This window comes from Propithecus coquereli, unplaced genomic scaffold (genome assembly GCF_000956105.1).
Source record: "Propithecus coquereli isolate 6110/MARCELLA unplaced genomic scaffold, Pcoq_1.0 Scaffold7, whole genome shotgun sequence".
Lineage (NCBI taxonomy): Eukaryota > Metazoa > Chordata > Mammalia > Primates > Indriidae > Propithecus > Propithecus coquereli.
Genome location: NW_012153062.1, coordinates 18,662,823 through 18,680,305, shown reverse-complemented (window position 1 = coordinate 18,680,305; position 17,483 = coordinate 18,662,823). Strand labels below are relative to the sequence as shown.

The 17,483-nt window shown below is 37.7% G+C and overlaps 1 pseudogene; it reads left to right on the top strand.

The window, feature by feature from the left end:
• The window catches only part of LOC105823782, a 132,583-nt pseudogene extending 115,555 nt beyond the window's left edge, over positions 1-17,028 (top strand).
• Positions 17,029-17,483: the final 455 nt, after the last annotated feature.

Genomic DNA, 17,483 nt, shown 5'->3' with positions numbered 1-17,483 from the left:
GTGGGTGAGATTCGACCACACTCTTTATGATGAATCAGTAGATGCAGTAAAAGGGTGTGCAGGATGACCTCCCTGTCAGTAGGTGGCACTTGCAGGGAGGAGCAAGCTGCAGTGCTGTTTTGGGTTCCTGTAGCTAGCTCTTATTCCTCTAGAGAGGCCCTCTTGTGTCTGGGGTGATGGGTGGGGCCCTGGGATTTCCAGGTGTGTCCTTATTCTCTACCTCAGTGGGGGCAGGACCAGGAGTGAGTCTGGGTGGGGCTGGGTTGGGTAAGCCTGCCCTCAGGCTCCACAACTGCTGTTAGCAAGGGTAAAAGTTCTGCTCTTTGTTTCTGTGAAAAGCTGCCAGAAGGGGCTGAAATGGCTCCACTCAGCTGAAAGTCTAGGCTTGGGGGCTGGGGCTGTCCAAGACCCGCACTCTGGAGTGGGTCTTGCTCCCCTCCACCCTCCCCCTCTCCGTGGCCTCTCCCAGGCCTCTGCCAGCAAGCAGGACCTCAGGCCAATGGATCTCCCCTGGCCGTTATGTGGGCCAGTAGGTTCCCTACCCAGGATCATAGTCCGAGCTGTCCTTATTCTCCACCTCAGTGGGGGCAGGAGGGGTAGTGAGTCAGGGTGGAGCTGGGTTGGGTAAGCGGGCACTCAGGCTCCACAGCTGCTGTTAGCAGGGGTCAACTTCTGCTCTTTGTTTCTGTGTGCAGAGCTGCCGGGAGGGGCTGAAATGGCTCCACTCAGCTGAAAGTCTGGGCTTGGGTGGTGGGGCTGTCCGAGACCCGTACTCTGGAGCAGGTCTCACTCCCCTCCGATCTCCCCCTCTCCATGGCCTCTCCCAGGCCTCTGCCAGCAAGCAGGGCCTCAGGCTGATGGATCTCCCCTGGCTGTGATGTGGGCCGGGAAGTTCCCTACCCACGATCGCAGCCCGAGCTGGGTGCACAGCCCTCTTTTGGGAGGCGGGTTGCTGCTCAGGCATGCTTATCTGCCCCAGAAGGCACCCACTCCTCAGTAGGCTCTTTCACGGATCTCCCTTCTGTGCCCCGGGGCAGTGCGATCCTGACCTGGGTTATGGAGTCTGGTCTGCAGACCTGTCCCCTGGGCCCTGGAGATCAATCCCTGACCCTGCCAGGGGGAGGGGTGCTTGTTTTGAATCACCTATAGGGTCCCCAAGCTGGATCTATTTCACTCCACCTGGGGATTTGCCCCACTCTCCTGGAGTCCCCAGGCAAGTAGTACCTTGGAGGGTTGGCAGGCAGGGTGCGTGCAGTCTGAGTACCCCTCAGTCTGCTGTAGAGCCCCAAAGGAAAGGTCCCTTTCCTTGGAAATGCCTCCGTGTGATGGCTAAATTGTCTCTGGGCACACACTGGTAGGGAGGGGGAAGGAGAGAATGGAGCACTGTGGCGTCTGCCACTAGGCTTGGGTCTGCGCCTGGGGAGGTGCCCCGAAGGGGCTGGGAGCCTGGCACTGAGTCCTCAAGAGGCCACTGCTCACTGGCGGCAGCTGTCTCTGGGCTGGTGAAGACCGGTCTCTCCAGCAGCTCAGGAGCCACCAGCAGTTCGAGATGCAAGGGAGGGGGAAGTTAACTGCTCTGCCTACCCTTGTAGCTGGTCTCCAAGCCTCTCGGGACTTTTCTCCTTCCAGTTCTCCTCCTCAATGTCTTCCTGTGGAGTCTCCTGTTTCCGACCCTCACCCGATCTATGTTTCTCTGCTCGCTTATTTTTTTCTCTTTCTTCTAAAATTTGTCTTTTTTGCAGAGACACTCTGACTGGCGGCTTTTCTCGTCTGCCATCTTGGCTCCTCCTCTAATATTTGAATTTTTAAATCATGTCCAATGTCAACAGAGATTAATGTTAATGGACCATTTTTAAATGTCTTATACATATATAGTTAATTTGAAATAGTAAAGTTTTTTGCAAAATAAATAAAATATTAAGAAAAATTCGGAGGGGACTATATTAAATTTTGATTTCCTGAGGCCATAGCTGGATTGAAAAACCCTTTCCATTTATGGTCTGAGGGATTGTACACTCTCACATTTATTATAAGAAGAGGATACTTCACATTTTCAATTTTCCCAAAAAGCTGGCCCTAAAAAGTACTCATTCCTTCTTCAAGTCTAAATTGGAATTTGAAATGGATCTTCCTAATTCCATTCTGTTGATTAACAGAAGCTGGAGTGGCGGAAGTACTGACACCATGCAAACTCTAGTCCTGAGCTAAGAAGGAACCATAATGAGGGGGGCTCCTTGTGTCTCGGACAGGCATGGCCTTTCTATTTCTTTATTTTTCTAAGTCTTATCATTTTGATGGTCTGCATCACTTGCACTATACAAAACTTCATGATAAACTCTTTTATCAGTTCAATTGACAGCAGTTTTTTTTTTAAAAAAGATCACTTTGTTTAATTAGTTTTAGTTTCCCAAAGACTTTAGAGAATAGAAAATGTATAAGCTTGATTTTACAAATTAATCAAGAACAGAAAAAAAAATCTATCTTTCAGGATTCTCCATCAAGATGCTGGATGTTGCTCAAATTTAATTTTTTTTCCTAATGATATGTTTCAGATAGCCACTGTCTGGTCTCTATAGTTCACGGAGGGTAGATGTTATCTGCATTATTCATTATTGAAACAGTGGTACATCTTGGTTAGACTCGAAACTCAAAGCAGTTCTTATGACTGACCCTACATCTCCCATAAAAATCATGAATTATGTAATGTGCATATCTCTCTACTATAACATTACCCTTTTCTGGCAAGCTTGTCAGCTATTTTTATTAAATGTTGCTCATCTTCCATATGGACTCCCATTTTCAAGTTAATTATGAAACAGAGATGAAGATATATTAAATTTGTAAAGTATCTTTCCAATTAAAAATATTTTAGGAGACCACACCACATAAAATGGTTTCTACAGGGCTCCACACATCAAAAGCAATGTGTTCCTTTCCATAATTATACGTAAAATGATACAAACTGCTAAAATGTTTTATTCAGGTGGAGTCACAAACTGTTGGCAATGTACTATCACTTCAAACTGGAAAAAAAAACCTTGCTGAATTCTGTATTATACAGTCTATAGTACTTTTAATTGTCTATAGTGTCTAAATTATCGCTTAAATTGTTAAATGTTTATAAGTCTGAAAATTTGCCATTTTTTATTAAGACAGTATAAATGTGGATTTATGGTCATCAGAATGAACATAAATAGTCATAATTTATTCTCTTTGAAATCCCAAATGTTATAGTTTATCTCAAAACCTTCTCCTTTAACTGTACACATCCTCTGAGTTAACTGCCTTTAGTCTACATAACCTTTCTTTTCAGGTAATATCTAGAATGTGTTTCCTAAATTAGAACTTTCTCTTCCTTATGGATTTTTTTCTGACAAAGCCATGTTGATCTTTCTAGACATGCAACTCTCATGGAAATCACTTTCTCTAACTACCAGGCTTTTCTGTTTGTATGTAATTACTTAATTATATATTAGGGTGGTGAAGAGGAACATCATACTATTTTTGCTAAGGTAAGGGTAAAATATTGAGTCTTTTTCTTTCTTCATTTCTCAGTTAACAGAAGTATTAAACAGGAAACAAACTCTCTTATTCATTCTCTAATTAATACCAACAAAAAATGAATTAAGCTAAAAAAGGGAAAACTGAAGTCAAGTGGGTTTTTTTTCTGATTAGTTATAAGTTCTTTCTTTTTTTTTATTTCAGGGTATTATGAGGGTACAAACATTATGGTTACACTTTTTATCTTTGCCTCACCCAAGCAAGTGTTAAAGGCATGCCCTTCCCCCCTACGATGCTCCTGTGTCCTTTAGCTGCGGGTTTACCCACCCATCCACTTAATCCCTGGAGAGTATTACTGCCATGTGATCACCCTAGTGTTGATCAGTTAGTATCCATTTGATGGCGAGTACAAGTGGAGCCCATTCTTCCGATCTCGTGGTGCCTCACTTTGGATAATGGGCTTAAGTTTAATCCAGGAAAGTATACAAGGTTCTAGATCACTATCATTTCTTATGATTGAGTAATATTCCATTGTATACATATACCATTTTAATAATCCACTCATGGATTGATGGGCACTTGGGTTGTTTCCACATCTTTGCAATAGTGAATTGTGCTGTCATAAACGTTCGGGTGCAGATGTCTTTATCATAGAATGTTTTGTGCTCTTTTGGGTAGATGCCTAATAGTGCTATTGCTGGATCAAATAGTATTTCTATTTTTAGCTCTTTGAGGTATCTCCAAATTCTTTCCCACAGAAGTTGCACTAATTTGCAGTCCAACCAGCAGTGTAAGAGTGTTCCTGTCTCTCCACATCCTCACCAGCATTTGTTGTTTTGGGATTCTCAAACTGATAGTTAACTAGTATCTCTACTATTAAAATCATAGGTGCTTAATAACATATTTTTTCATTTATTTATTCACTTATTTATTTATTCAAATCAGAAGACATGTAGTTAGTGCTATGGTATGCAAAGCACGATGCTAGGCACCTTGGAGGCTCAGAGATAGAGATGATTATTTCTTACTTTTTATGAGTTCTAGGAGAAACAGACATTGTTTTTAAGTAAATAAATGTTTATTGAGTGACTAATATGCTCTCATTATGGCCAATTATACATTATAATATTATAGTCTTACAAAAAGCCCAAATGACTTTCCCAAGTCACATAATAATGACTGATGGAGCAAATACATCCGATTCCAAAATCCATTTTCTGTGGCCTTTTAAAAACACTTTGTTTCAAAAACTGAAACCATAATTATCAATATATTTGTTATTTTATTTTGTTTTTCAGTTTACAAAGCATCTTAAGAACCAGTCTGGAATTTATTCTTTATAGGAACTCAGTGAGGCACAAGGGCCTTATTATCCCCCACTTTACAAGCAAGAAAGTTAAAGAGTTGAGAATATAAAGGACGTGCCAAAATATCACATTACATAAGTTAGCATAACTCTATCTTCTATAGCATACACTCTCAAATATTAATTGTTTAACCCCAAAAATGTATTGTTCAAGTTAGTCCAAGCCTCAGTTGTGCTGATCGTGGGAACCTTGGCTGACTTTGACTCTGACATCTTTACTATGTGACTTCTAGAGTCACCCTGGGGATCAACCTCTAAAAAAGGAAAGTGAATGAGTATTGTATTACATGGAATATTTTTTATGGGCCAATGCTGAAAATAGTTCTTAACATGTTCAGTGCACATTCCATGGGCCAGAATACAGTTATATGGCCAGAGTTATAATTGCACTAGAAAGGAGTTTGGCTATATAGTTGTTTTCATTATTTATTACTTTATGATAAACCACCCCAAATCTTAATCTTTCAAAGAATAATTAATTGTTTTCTCTCTGACAGTTCTGACTGTTGACTGATAGTTGACTGGACTCAGCTGGACGGTTTTTATGTAGGGTCTCTAATGGTTACAGTTTGAGTTTGGCAGAGCCAGTAATCACAAAAAGGCTAACTGAAGGCCTTCAAATGCAAGAGGACTCACTCACATTAACTGAAAATTTATACTGCTTATCTATTGGTATCTCAGGTGGAGCTGTTGTCCAGAACACCTACAAGAAGCCTTTTTGTGTGATGCGGGATTCTTCCGACATAATAGCTGAGTTTCTAGAGGAAGCATTCTAAGAGCAAATATTCCAATAGACAGAAAGAGGAAGTTGCTCATTCAACTCAGAATTAGGCTGGAATTGGCACATTGCCATGTCTACCATACTCTGTTGGTCATAGAGCTGACGCTGTTTCAAAGGAGTAAAGAAATAGATACTGCCTCTTAGATGGAGAATGGCAATATCACATGAAATGAAATCATTAAGAATAGGAGATAATATTGCAACTACCTTTAGAAAACACAATCTGCCACAGCAATCTAACTAGAAGCCCAGCAAGGCAATAAACAAATTTGATGAATAGCCCATTTCTGTCCATACAATTAATAAGATATACACTAAGGACATAAACTCAACAATTCTTATTACCCGGTATAAATATTGAATAATCAAGTTGGAATAAACTTTTATGATCATTTTGCCAACCATTCATCTCTACTAAGAATCAGTGAATAATATGATTGGGCTAATTATTATTTGTGCTGATAGCAAGATATCTTGCTATCTTCTTACTAAACATTGGAACTAAACACCTACATGGTAGGCAAATTAATTTAGTAAGATCCTTCCATTATAGGGGGAATTTATTTTCTTTACTGAAAAACTTATTCTGGATGTGAATTTGCTTTTTTTTCCTGCAAAGCTCCCGTTGGCACCCATATCTATAGACAACATTACCATTATAGTTTTACATACACACACACAAATCTGTTTCTACCCATGGAACTAATTTTAGAACAAAATAAATGAAGCAACCATCTCACCCCATACAATGTGTGGATATTAAAAATTACTCTATTACCCAGATGTAGCTGACCTTAGAGAATATTGAAATAAGCTATTGAAGACTCAGTTACTGTCCCAGTTGGGAGAAAAAAATTGGAGGTTCAAGTGCTATTCCAAATATGTCTTAATGAGTAATCTACATTGGTGTTCTTTCTCCTATAACTAGACTATATTTGTCTGGTAGCCAAGGAATGGAAAAATCAATATATCTCTAAGCATATAACCCACTCGATAATGCTTTGCTTCATTTTCACTTTGCTTTAGTTTCGACTTTTCTGGGTTGGAGTTTGTAGTAATCATGCTATTTAACTTTAGTCATATATGAAACAATCTCCAAAATCACAGTGGCTTAACACCACAAAGGTTTGTTTTTTGCTCATATAAAGTTTGGTGAAGTTTCTCCTCTACCCTTAGTCATTAGGGAGATGGGCTTCAATTACTCTGTAGTACTTCTATCTCAACACATGGCTTCCAAGATCTAGCTGACAAGAGAAAAAGAGGGATGAAGAAACCACGTCATCTCTAAAATGCCATAGACCAACTGTGGTACATCACCTCCATTCATATGTCCGTTGGCCAGAACTTAACCACATGATCCTACTCCAACTTCAAGAAGTATAGGGAGGGCACTCATGTTTATTGAGAGAGCACTGATTCTTTCTGCCACAGAGATTTTAATCACCAAAAAATGAATGTTTCCATTAGAAGATACATCAATGCTCCTAGTGAAGTAGAAATTGAAACTGTCACGTTTTGTGCTCCTCATGCCATTGAGCCAACAAGCAAAGAAAAAAAAAATGCTCTGCAGGTTGGAGTGATTAATCCTGATTATCAAGGGCAAAGGTTGCTACCATACAATGTCAGCAGGAAGAACTAAGCCAGATATGCCAGGGATTCTCTAGGGATGCCTCTTAATAGTACTATATCCAGAGGAAAAATGAAAGCAAAAGATAATTCAAGACTCTAGTAATCAGTGCAAGCAAGAAAAACTATGTTACATTTTGCTTTGTAACAAGGAAAACCATGACCACCACCACAAGAGACACTCAAAATTTCAGTGGCTAACAAAAACATAGTTAGACTCACATGCTTGTTGATGTGTGAGCGAGCTGAGGTTAGGCTGAATTGGACTAGATTCAGCTGAACAAGGCTGGATTCCAGGTTTATGAGAGGGCTCATGTCTGCTCCAGGAGTTTTCTAAAACCAGGTTGAAGAGGCAGCATGACACTCTCTGGAACATGTTCTTCCCGTGTTAGACCACAATAGAAAAAATCACATTTAAGGCTCCTGCTCACATCACATCTGCATTAATATTTTGCACGTCAAAGTAAGTTCTATGGCCAAGCTCAATGTCTATACAGCAGGAAAATGTACTCTGACTTCCCTAGTAGCGGGTACAAAGTTACATGGCAAAAGATGTGAATGCATAGTCTACAACAGGAGGGAGTGACGATTTGGAAATAATATACTTCAGTAATATTACTTATGTAATAATTCTACTGTAAGTAATGAAGATTTCAATGTGTTACTCTACCAAGTAATGATATTTGGGCTTAGGATAAAAGGAATAAGGAATTGGAAGTGAAAGAGAACAGTAAAGGTTAACTCATCCAAGACGTTAAAAGAGATGGTTTCATAGAAACTATCTACTCTCCAATAATTAAAGCATTTAATCTTGGTCAACTGCAATACTTGGATTGCAGCACACTTAGTTACACCAGGAAGGGGGTTGGTATTCACCTAGTAATGTTAAGATAATGAGGAAGGCCATTAGTTCAACAAGTTTTGTAACTGCAGTCACAAGGCATGGGCACAGCCCTCTGATGGTGCCAGGGGAGTGATTGGCATTTCCTTCCCATGTATGCAGATATAGAAGGATGAGGCTCAGGCCAAGATTCTGACACATCACATTGCTGCTGTACCTCTGTGCCTAATCCTGCCACTGCCTTCCTAATCAGAATCCTCTAATTAAAAAAAAAAAAAAAAAAAACCCAAACTCAAGTTTCATAGCCTCTTCCTTAAAATCTGTGTGCTACTTCTAGAATTCCAAGGCAAGGGGGGCCCACAGACCTGCCACTGCTCTGTCCTTGTGAATTTTTCCCAACATGCCTCTGTGTATGCTGTTTACCATTGGCCTTCGCTTGCTTGACACACTCAATCTCAATTTTCTTCAGGACTCCTGATGTGTTTCAGGTTCTGCTAAAAATTAAATGCATTTATGTTGTATACTTAGAAGACTGGCAGGGAATAATAGGACTGTTCTTCTTCCTCTGGCATAGGTAGAAGATATTTGGGCAGATGTGAAGGTTTTTTTCAGTTTCTGACTGAAATATTTTCCCTTGAATATCATGCATAATTGAGCTGCTGTGATGTCAGCAACAACTTTCTGTAGGTTCCTCACCTTGCGGTGACAACAGCAACTTTCCATAGGGAATATAAAATTGAGTTGTACAATGTGCATTAAGTCCCAAGGAGCTTACAATCTAATGAAGGAAGCAAGCATACCTGTTAATTTATTAAAAGCTAGATCTTTAAGTGTTGAGTGAAAGACAAGCCCACAGTATTATTTATGAATGTAAGTGGTGTAGATAGCGGTCCCCAACCTTTTTGGCACCAGGGACCAGTTTTACAGAATGCAATTTTTCCATGGACCAGAGGTGGAGCAGGGGATGGTTTTGGGAGATTCAAGTGCGTTACATTTGTTGTGCACCTTATTTCTATTATTATTACATTGTAATATATAATGAAATAATTATACAACTCACCATCATGCAGAATCAGTGGGAGCACTTAGCCTGTTTTCCTGCAACTAGACAGCCCCATCTGGGGGCGATGGGAGACAGTAACTGATCTGACAGGAGGCAGAGCTCAGGCAGTGATGCAAGAGATGGGGAGTGGCTGTAAATACAGACGAAGCTTCACTTGCTCACCCACCACATACCTCCTACTGTGCAGCCCAGTTGCTAACAGGCCACAGACAGGAACTGGTTTGCAGTCCAGGGGTTGGGGACTGCAGATGTAGAGTGTACTTATGACTGTGCATATATGGAAGGGTGCATAGTGGAAATGAAATTTGAGTTAGGTAGAATATGGAAGGTGAAAATAATAACAGATTATTTTGAACATTTTAATATCAAGTAATTCATTTCTTATATACTTATAATAAATTGAAAGTGATTTATAAGCGAGTTAGTAGGGGAAAACATATTTGGCTCATGTAAATATGCATACATTACTGTTTTTGAACTACTGTGATAATACATTAATGGACTGTGAAATCATTTAGTAGATTTCCATCAACATTAAGAAAAAAACATTTAAAGAGAAAAGATCAGAGTTCATTGCCTGTATGTATCATTTAAAAATTCATGAAATGTTTGTTTCATTGGTGTGTGTATATGTTTATGTGCCCATATAAGCAGTCACTATGTAAAGTGCCCCTCACAGTTATGTTCAAAGTGTTTAATCTACATATATACTGTGTGCATCTATATACTATATGTATATGCTATAACCTATAGGCTGGAATTAATACATAAGTCATAAGATTAAGATAATACAAAATACTTCCATTAAGACATCTCAGTAGTGAAACTTATCATTTTTGTTCTGTAGCTTTTTATTGCTGTGCATTATGAGCTAATGTTATCTATTATTTTGGAGTTTTGCTATTCATCATTCCAGGTGCTTAATTTGAGTATATGATATGATTGTTGACTGAGTCATACTATCTCAAGATCCACATTTAGCTATTTTTCCTTCCTTGTCTTCTGTCTTCTCCAGGTGTTTTCTGTTGTTGTTGTCATTGTTGTTTTATCCATCTTATTGATGGATAAAACAGAAAACATGAGGAGAAAAGACTTAATACTTCCCAAACTAGATAAACAAATGAGAACTGGCATAGATTTCAAAATTCTTGGTCCCTAGGCTGATTTTTCTCTCCTGTTGTCATAATTGACTTGAATCATTTAATATAACTTTTGTAGTCAGAAGAAAACATAAGGCTTGATTAAGAAAACATTAATTTTTATTGAGGATTTAAGGAATGCAAAAATGAGGCCCAGCACTGTGGCTCATGCCTGTAATTCTTGCCCTCTGGGAAGCTGAGGCTGGAAGATTGCTTGAGCTCAGGAGTTTGAGACCAGCCTGAGCAGGAGTGAGACCTCATCTCTACTAAAAATGGAAAAAGTAGCCAGGTGTGGTGGTCTGCACCTGTAGTCCCAGCTACTTGAGAGGCTGAGGCAGGAGGATCGCTTGAGCCCAGGAGTTCGAGGTTGCAGTGAGCTACGATGACCCCACTGCACTCTTGCCCGGGAAACAGAATGAGACTCTGCCTCAGGAAAAAAAAAAAAAAAAAAAGGAAGTATCAAGTCTGAAAATACCAAGGAATCTATTCCAAAAAAAAAAAAAAAAAAAAAAAAAAAATCTACACTTACCAAATACTCCTGCTTTCTTTGAAACTTGTTCAGTGCAGATTTTACCTAGCAATTGACCTAACAGTTTTCAAACGGTCATGGAAATTTTACATTGGATCATCTTTGCAATATTTGATTGTGATAACACAATGCATTCAAACCTAAGTTCTTCTCCCCAGAGAACATACACATTTTCACTGGGTTCACCCTCTTTAGAGTATTCCTCTATGGATTATCTCAAGGATAGAGATGAAGGCAGAGAAAGCCATGGAGAGTTTCTGAATTGAAGCTGACTCCACTGTCTCCTAATTCAAAGGCAAAGACCTTTAAATTAGGAGATCATAGAAATGATCTTAGGTCAGAGATTTATATAATCTCATAGGACAGATTTGGGGCTCAAACACTGAGCCTATTACCGGGCCCCCTTTCAGAAGTGATGTTATTATATATTTACAATGACAGTCTATGTTTATATAATACTTACACTTATTTATAGTCCAGATAAACTCCACTTCGTTTTGTCTTTCTGGAGATTTTAAATAATGAACAAAAAAATTCCATTCAAAAAATATAGAATAGCAAAATCTGTAAGATATACATTTTGTGAGATGATAATTTTCAAATATTTTTATTAGCCTAAGAGGAAAATCATACATAATTGGGTGTGGATATAATTTAAATGTTATTACTTAGAACTCTAACAATGACAAGTGTTATATTCCAGATCTATTTTGTCATTATTATTATTATTTCATAAGTCAATTACTTAAAAATACTTTTTAATTTCAAGGATTCCATGATAGGACTAAAATACATCTGGAAATAGTTTAGAGTTTGTCTCAAATCCCAATAATCTAATATGCTGGCTAGTAGTCAATTTGAAAATCAAAAATATTATAGTGATTGTGGAACTATTAATAAGCAAACTATAAATCCCAAATATCAAATACTGATTAAATTATAGATGTGAAGTTCTACTTTTCCTTTTACTTCATTTTTAAGAATAAGTAATGTATAGTAGAAATAATTTATGAGTCTGGAGACTTAGTTTTCAAGATCTGGTTCAAGATACTTTACCAATCTGGGACTTATTTTACTCACCTACAAAAGTTTTAAAAAACTGAACTTAATAGTCTTAAATATTTTATGAAATATAGTTATTTTAAGGAGATGCAAAATGTATTTATCTCTGAGTCATTCGATTTCATTCTTCCCTTTGAACAGGAAGCATAATCCATTAGAAGTGATACAAAAATTCTTGGTATTCTTGGAATTTAATTTATACACCATAATGGATTGACTGTATTATGAATTGTTACTTCAACTCTTTTCTTTAAGTGCTCTTATTCCTAAGGGAATTCCAGCTCTTTTAAGAAATTCAAACATTCATGTTTGAATAGAACACTATTTAGAAATTGTGGTAAAATATGTATAAATAAAATTTACCAAGCTAGCCATTTTAACTGTACATTTCAGTAGTGTTAAGTATATTCACGTTGTTGTGTAACCAATCTACACAACTTTTTCATCTTACAAACCAGAAACTCTATACTTATTAAACAAATCCCCATTTCCTTCTTCCCCCAACTCATGAAAATCACCATTCTACTTTTGGTTTCTTTGTGTTGACTATTCTAAGGTAACTCATATAAGTGAAACCATACAATATTTGTCTTTTTGTGACTTGCTAATTTCACCTACCATAATATCTTCAAGGTTCACCCATTGAAGCATATGTCAGAATCTCCTTCCTTTTTAAGGCAGAATAATATTTTATTGTGTCTATATATCATATCCATTCATCCATCTAATTGACATTTGGATTGTTTCTGTTTTTTTGGCTCTTGTGAATGACGCTGCTTTGAATACAGGTGTGCAAATATCTCTTTGAGACCTTGCTTTCAATTTTTTCAAATATATACACAGAAATGGAATTGCTGGATCATATGGTAATTAAATTTTTAATTTTTTGAAGAAACTCCATGCTGTTTTCCATAGTGGCTGTGGATAGCACAACTTTTGAAAACTGAATTTTCTTCTGTTTCATTAAACCTCTCATCTTCCCAACTATATTGTGATTTTCACGTTTCAGGTAGGGCTTAGTTATGAAACTCTCTAGAATATTTAAGTATACTGAATTAAATAAGCATTAGAAGCAATAAATAACTACTGATTTGATCATTAATCTATTCATTCAGTAAATATTGTATTGAGCATTTACCATGTGCCAGACATTTTTTTAGAGGCCAGGAATATAGCAGTAAGCCAATTGCAAAATCTTTGTCTTCCTTTACTATGGAAATACATATTAAGCAAAAAAGTATGTAATATATTTTTAAATAAATTATATGAAAATAAATAAACACGATAAGGGAATAGAGAGTGAGAAGTATGGAATTTTGATGGTACAGGCAGATAAAGTCTCTGGGTAGACAACACTGGAGCAGAGAAGCCATGAAGTTGATTTATTATAAGGGTCACAAGTTTCCTGAGATAGGATTAAGAATGGATGTGGCTTATCCTTTCCCATCAATGTGTTTTCTGTTACAGGATTATTTCATGTTATGTATATGAAAGAGTTAGTTCTATATACTATTCAAGTCTTAGAATTAAATTAACAACATAAATTCTATGAAATTCGGATTTGTTTTTCTCTCATTTTTTGTTATGTTGAACATGTAGCTGATCAGTAACAATTTATTCTGGAAAAAATAGTTATTCTCTAGTCTTATATGACTATGACTCAATTTTAGATGTCTCATTAAATTCCCTGAGTTTTTATTTGAGTTATAACTAAATTTAACTTTTTATTTAGTTTAGTCATTAAATAATGAACTTATAATAATGAACTTATTTAGTCATTAAATAATGCCAATATTTAACATTCAAAAGGTATTGCAAAAATACACTGGCCTTCTGCTATTAAATATTGAAAATATTTAACAATGCTTCAGTCTTAGAAAATAAACTCTGTCTCTCATATATATATATTGCCATTTGCATGGCACAATGCTCTGTTATGAATAATTTCTTGTACTCAAAACCACTTATTTTAGACCAATATGAACATCTATAAAATATTTGACCTATTTGTCCTAACAACAATAGGTGAAAAAGTATAATCACTGGACAGAAAACAGGAATGTAAATTTATATAATAATATATTCCTTTCTGAAGTAGCTCCTAAAATGTTTATATGTGAATTATACATTATATTATTAACATAGAGTCCCAATATATAATGTGAAGTGAGCTCAAAATAAAACAACATTTGCAAAAAGAAGATAAAAGTTAAACAGAAAATAATGATCAATTTCAGTAAAACTGTGTATATTTCCAACAGGAAAGTAAACCCCAGTGCACCTATACAGGGCAATTTTGAAATGTGAAAAGGGACTTTGTAGTTTTAAAATATAACCTCTAATGTTGTTGGTTAAAATTGCATTAGTTCCATCAATTTATGCTTTGTGGTTTTACATATGGCTGGTTATGATTACTTACGTGTGGGTCATAAAAACCCAGTGTGTTTTCCAAGCAGTCAAATTGCCTGTCAGCTGCTAAAGGGACAGAATTAATGAGGAACTTACTTTATAGTCTAAAGAATAGCAGCTGGGGTCTGTTTTAACAAGTCCCGGGAAACATACGTGGAGAGGAATTCTTTGTGGCTAGACTTATATCCAGCCTCGTCTATGAAAAGTTATCCTCATTGGGTTGAACAGTCAGACAGATAAAAATCAAGGACATAGCAGTAGCTTTACACATCACTGGTGACTACAAAAAGAAGTAGAGGACAATTTTCTACCATGGCAGAGAGTACCATGTGTTCACAAAAGCCTGTTGCCTTTTCCTTCTGGTATAGAGCTGGACCACATTTCTCAGCCTCCCGTTGTACTGAGATGAGACCATGTCAATTAATTCTTCCCAGTGGAATATGGGAAGAAGGAATGTGTGCTACATCCAGGCCTGGACCATCTTCCTTGTTTGTGATTATTGTTATTATTACTTTCTGAATTCATCCTCTGGATGAATGGAGAGAACTCAGAAGACTTGGAAGAGGATGAAACAATAAGATAGAAAGGGCCTGGATCTTGGAATTACATATAGAATACCTACTAATCACCAGTACTATTATGTAAATTAGAAAAATTATTGTGTTGTCTCTGATATTTTTAGATTCACTATTAGATTCACATAGTTAGCCGGAATAATACATCCACTTGAGATGAAACTTAGTTTATTAGTAAAGATACCTAATAATCTAACACAGTGGTCCCAAGGGACAAGCAGAAGAATCTATTGAAGGTATATGAAATCTTTTAAAAGTTTATTTCTTTTTTTATTAATTTGAACAAAAGCAAATTTTACTGTCATTTAACATATGCCTTACTAGTAGTCTATGATCCTTAAATTAATTTACATATTTTAGGGGGAGATGGAAGTAAAAGAAAATTTGATAAATAGTGGGGCACGCTTAAAGTTTTTAGAAAACTCTGATCAAAGATACAGGTCTAAGTGTAATGTTTAAAGAATTTTACTTGTAAATATTTAGAGAATGGATCATTTTAACAAAATTCTGCCAGCTTTAAGAAGCCTGAAAAAAGTATAAAGCACAGGGACATTTGATAGATTTTATTTATCAAAATCAGCGAGTTTCTATCGGTACATTACTATTAATACAAGTGAACATCGGCCGCCTCCCCAGCCCGCGCGGCGGGGAAGGCGGAAAAGCACAGCGAGTCTGCGGCCCGCCAGCCAGAGCCTGGAGCGGGATAGACCGGGACAACGGGGAGGAGATGGAGCATGCCAAAGGAAGTCCCGGAGAGGATTTGGGAGCCAAAAAGAAAAAGAAGCAACAGAAGAGAAAAACGGAGAAACCAAATTCCAGGAGCACCAAGTCAGACTCCGCATCTGATTCCCGGGAGATTGGAATTCAGCAGCCTTCAAAGAATCCCAGCATTCCAATGCAGAGGTTGCAGCACAACCAGAGCAACGCAGCTGCTGCCCGGTGCCAGGGACCAGCCGGGAACATTGATGAGGCTGCAAACAGATAGCAGTTTGGGGACACACAGCCGGTACCCGAACTAAATGAAGCCATAACATCTCATGGTGCAATTGAACCAGATCAGGACAATGTACACCGAGAACCATATTCTTTGCCACAGGGTCTTATGTGGGACATTTATCCTTGAGTAATGCCGAAGTGCTCAAGGAGTTACACACGCTGTTAAACGAGAATTACGTAGAAGATGATGACGATATGTTCCACTTTGACTATTCGCCCGAGTTCCTGCTGTGCGCTCTGCGTCCCCCAGGCTGACTCCTCCAATGGCACTGGGGGGTCAGAGTGTCTTCAAATAAAAAAACTGGTAGGGTTCATAAGCGCCATCCCAGGAAATATTCAGTTTTATGGCAGTGTAAAGAAGATGGTAGAAATCAATTTTGTTTGTGTTCATAAGAAATTGGGATAAAAGCGGGTAGCCCCAGCGTTGATCCGAGAGATAACCAAAAGAGTGAACCTGGAAGGAACTTTCAGGCTGTGTAAACCGCCGGCGTAATTCTTCCTAAGCCGGTGGCCACTTGCAGACACTGGCATCAATCACTAAACCCCAGAAAATTGGTAGAAATGAAATTTTCTCACTGAAGTAGAAATATGACTTTACAGAGAACGATGAAGCTATACAGACTTCCAGATGTTACGAAGACTTCAGGTTTGAGACCCATGGAACCAAAAGATAACAATGCAGTTTGAGAAATAAAAATATCAAAATAAAAATATCAAAAAGAGGTTGCCTGAAGCAGTTTCATCTAGCTCCCGTGAGGGATGAAGAGGAGGTAGCCCACCGGTTCCTCCCACAGGAGCCCATCATTGACATGTGTGTAGTGGAGAGCTCCAGTGGAAAACTGACAGATTTCTTAAGCTTCTACACACTCCCCTCCACAATGATGCACCAACCTGCTCAAAAAGCCTCAAAGCTGCCTACTCTTTGGACAACGTTCATATGGTGATGCCCCTCTTCAACCTCATGAATGACATACTCATCCTGGCTAAACTGAAAGGATTTGATAAATATTCAATGCACTAGATTTGATGGAAAATAAGATATTCTTGGAAAAACTCAAGTTTGGTATAGGAGATGGCAAGTTGTAGTATTTCCTGTACAACTGGACGTGTCCAGGACAGTTTCGGAAAAGGTTAGACTAAGGTTAGACTTGTGCTATAGTAGGTAGATATTTTTATTTCTAGAACCTTGACCTCATCATTTGTTAATATTCTAATGACTTCTGGAACTGCTGTTCCAAAGAGGAATAAAATCACAACTTCAATGAAACAGACATAGTGAGTAACAATTAGAAAAGATGAAAAAAAAAAACCATATGGGACCAATAGTACACATTTCTAGCTAAGATGTTAAAATTTATCCTTTCTTCACTGTTTATTCAGTTGTGGGAGAGATGAAAGGGTACAAAAAGCAAATTCTTCTAATTTTCAAACTTTTAGCTGTTCCTTGATGAAGAAAGGTATTTTTCCACTCTCTAGAAAAGGGATTTTTTTTCTGTGGACTAAACAGAAGTCACAAAATAGTGTAAGAAAACATTTGCTATTGTGTGGAGATAAACTGCTACGTTTCTATTTATTAAGTGTATTTGTCCATATAA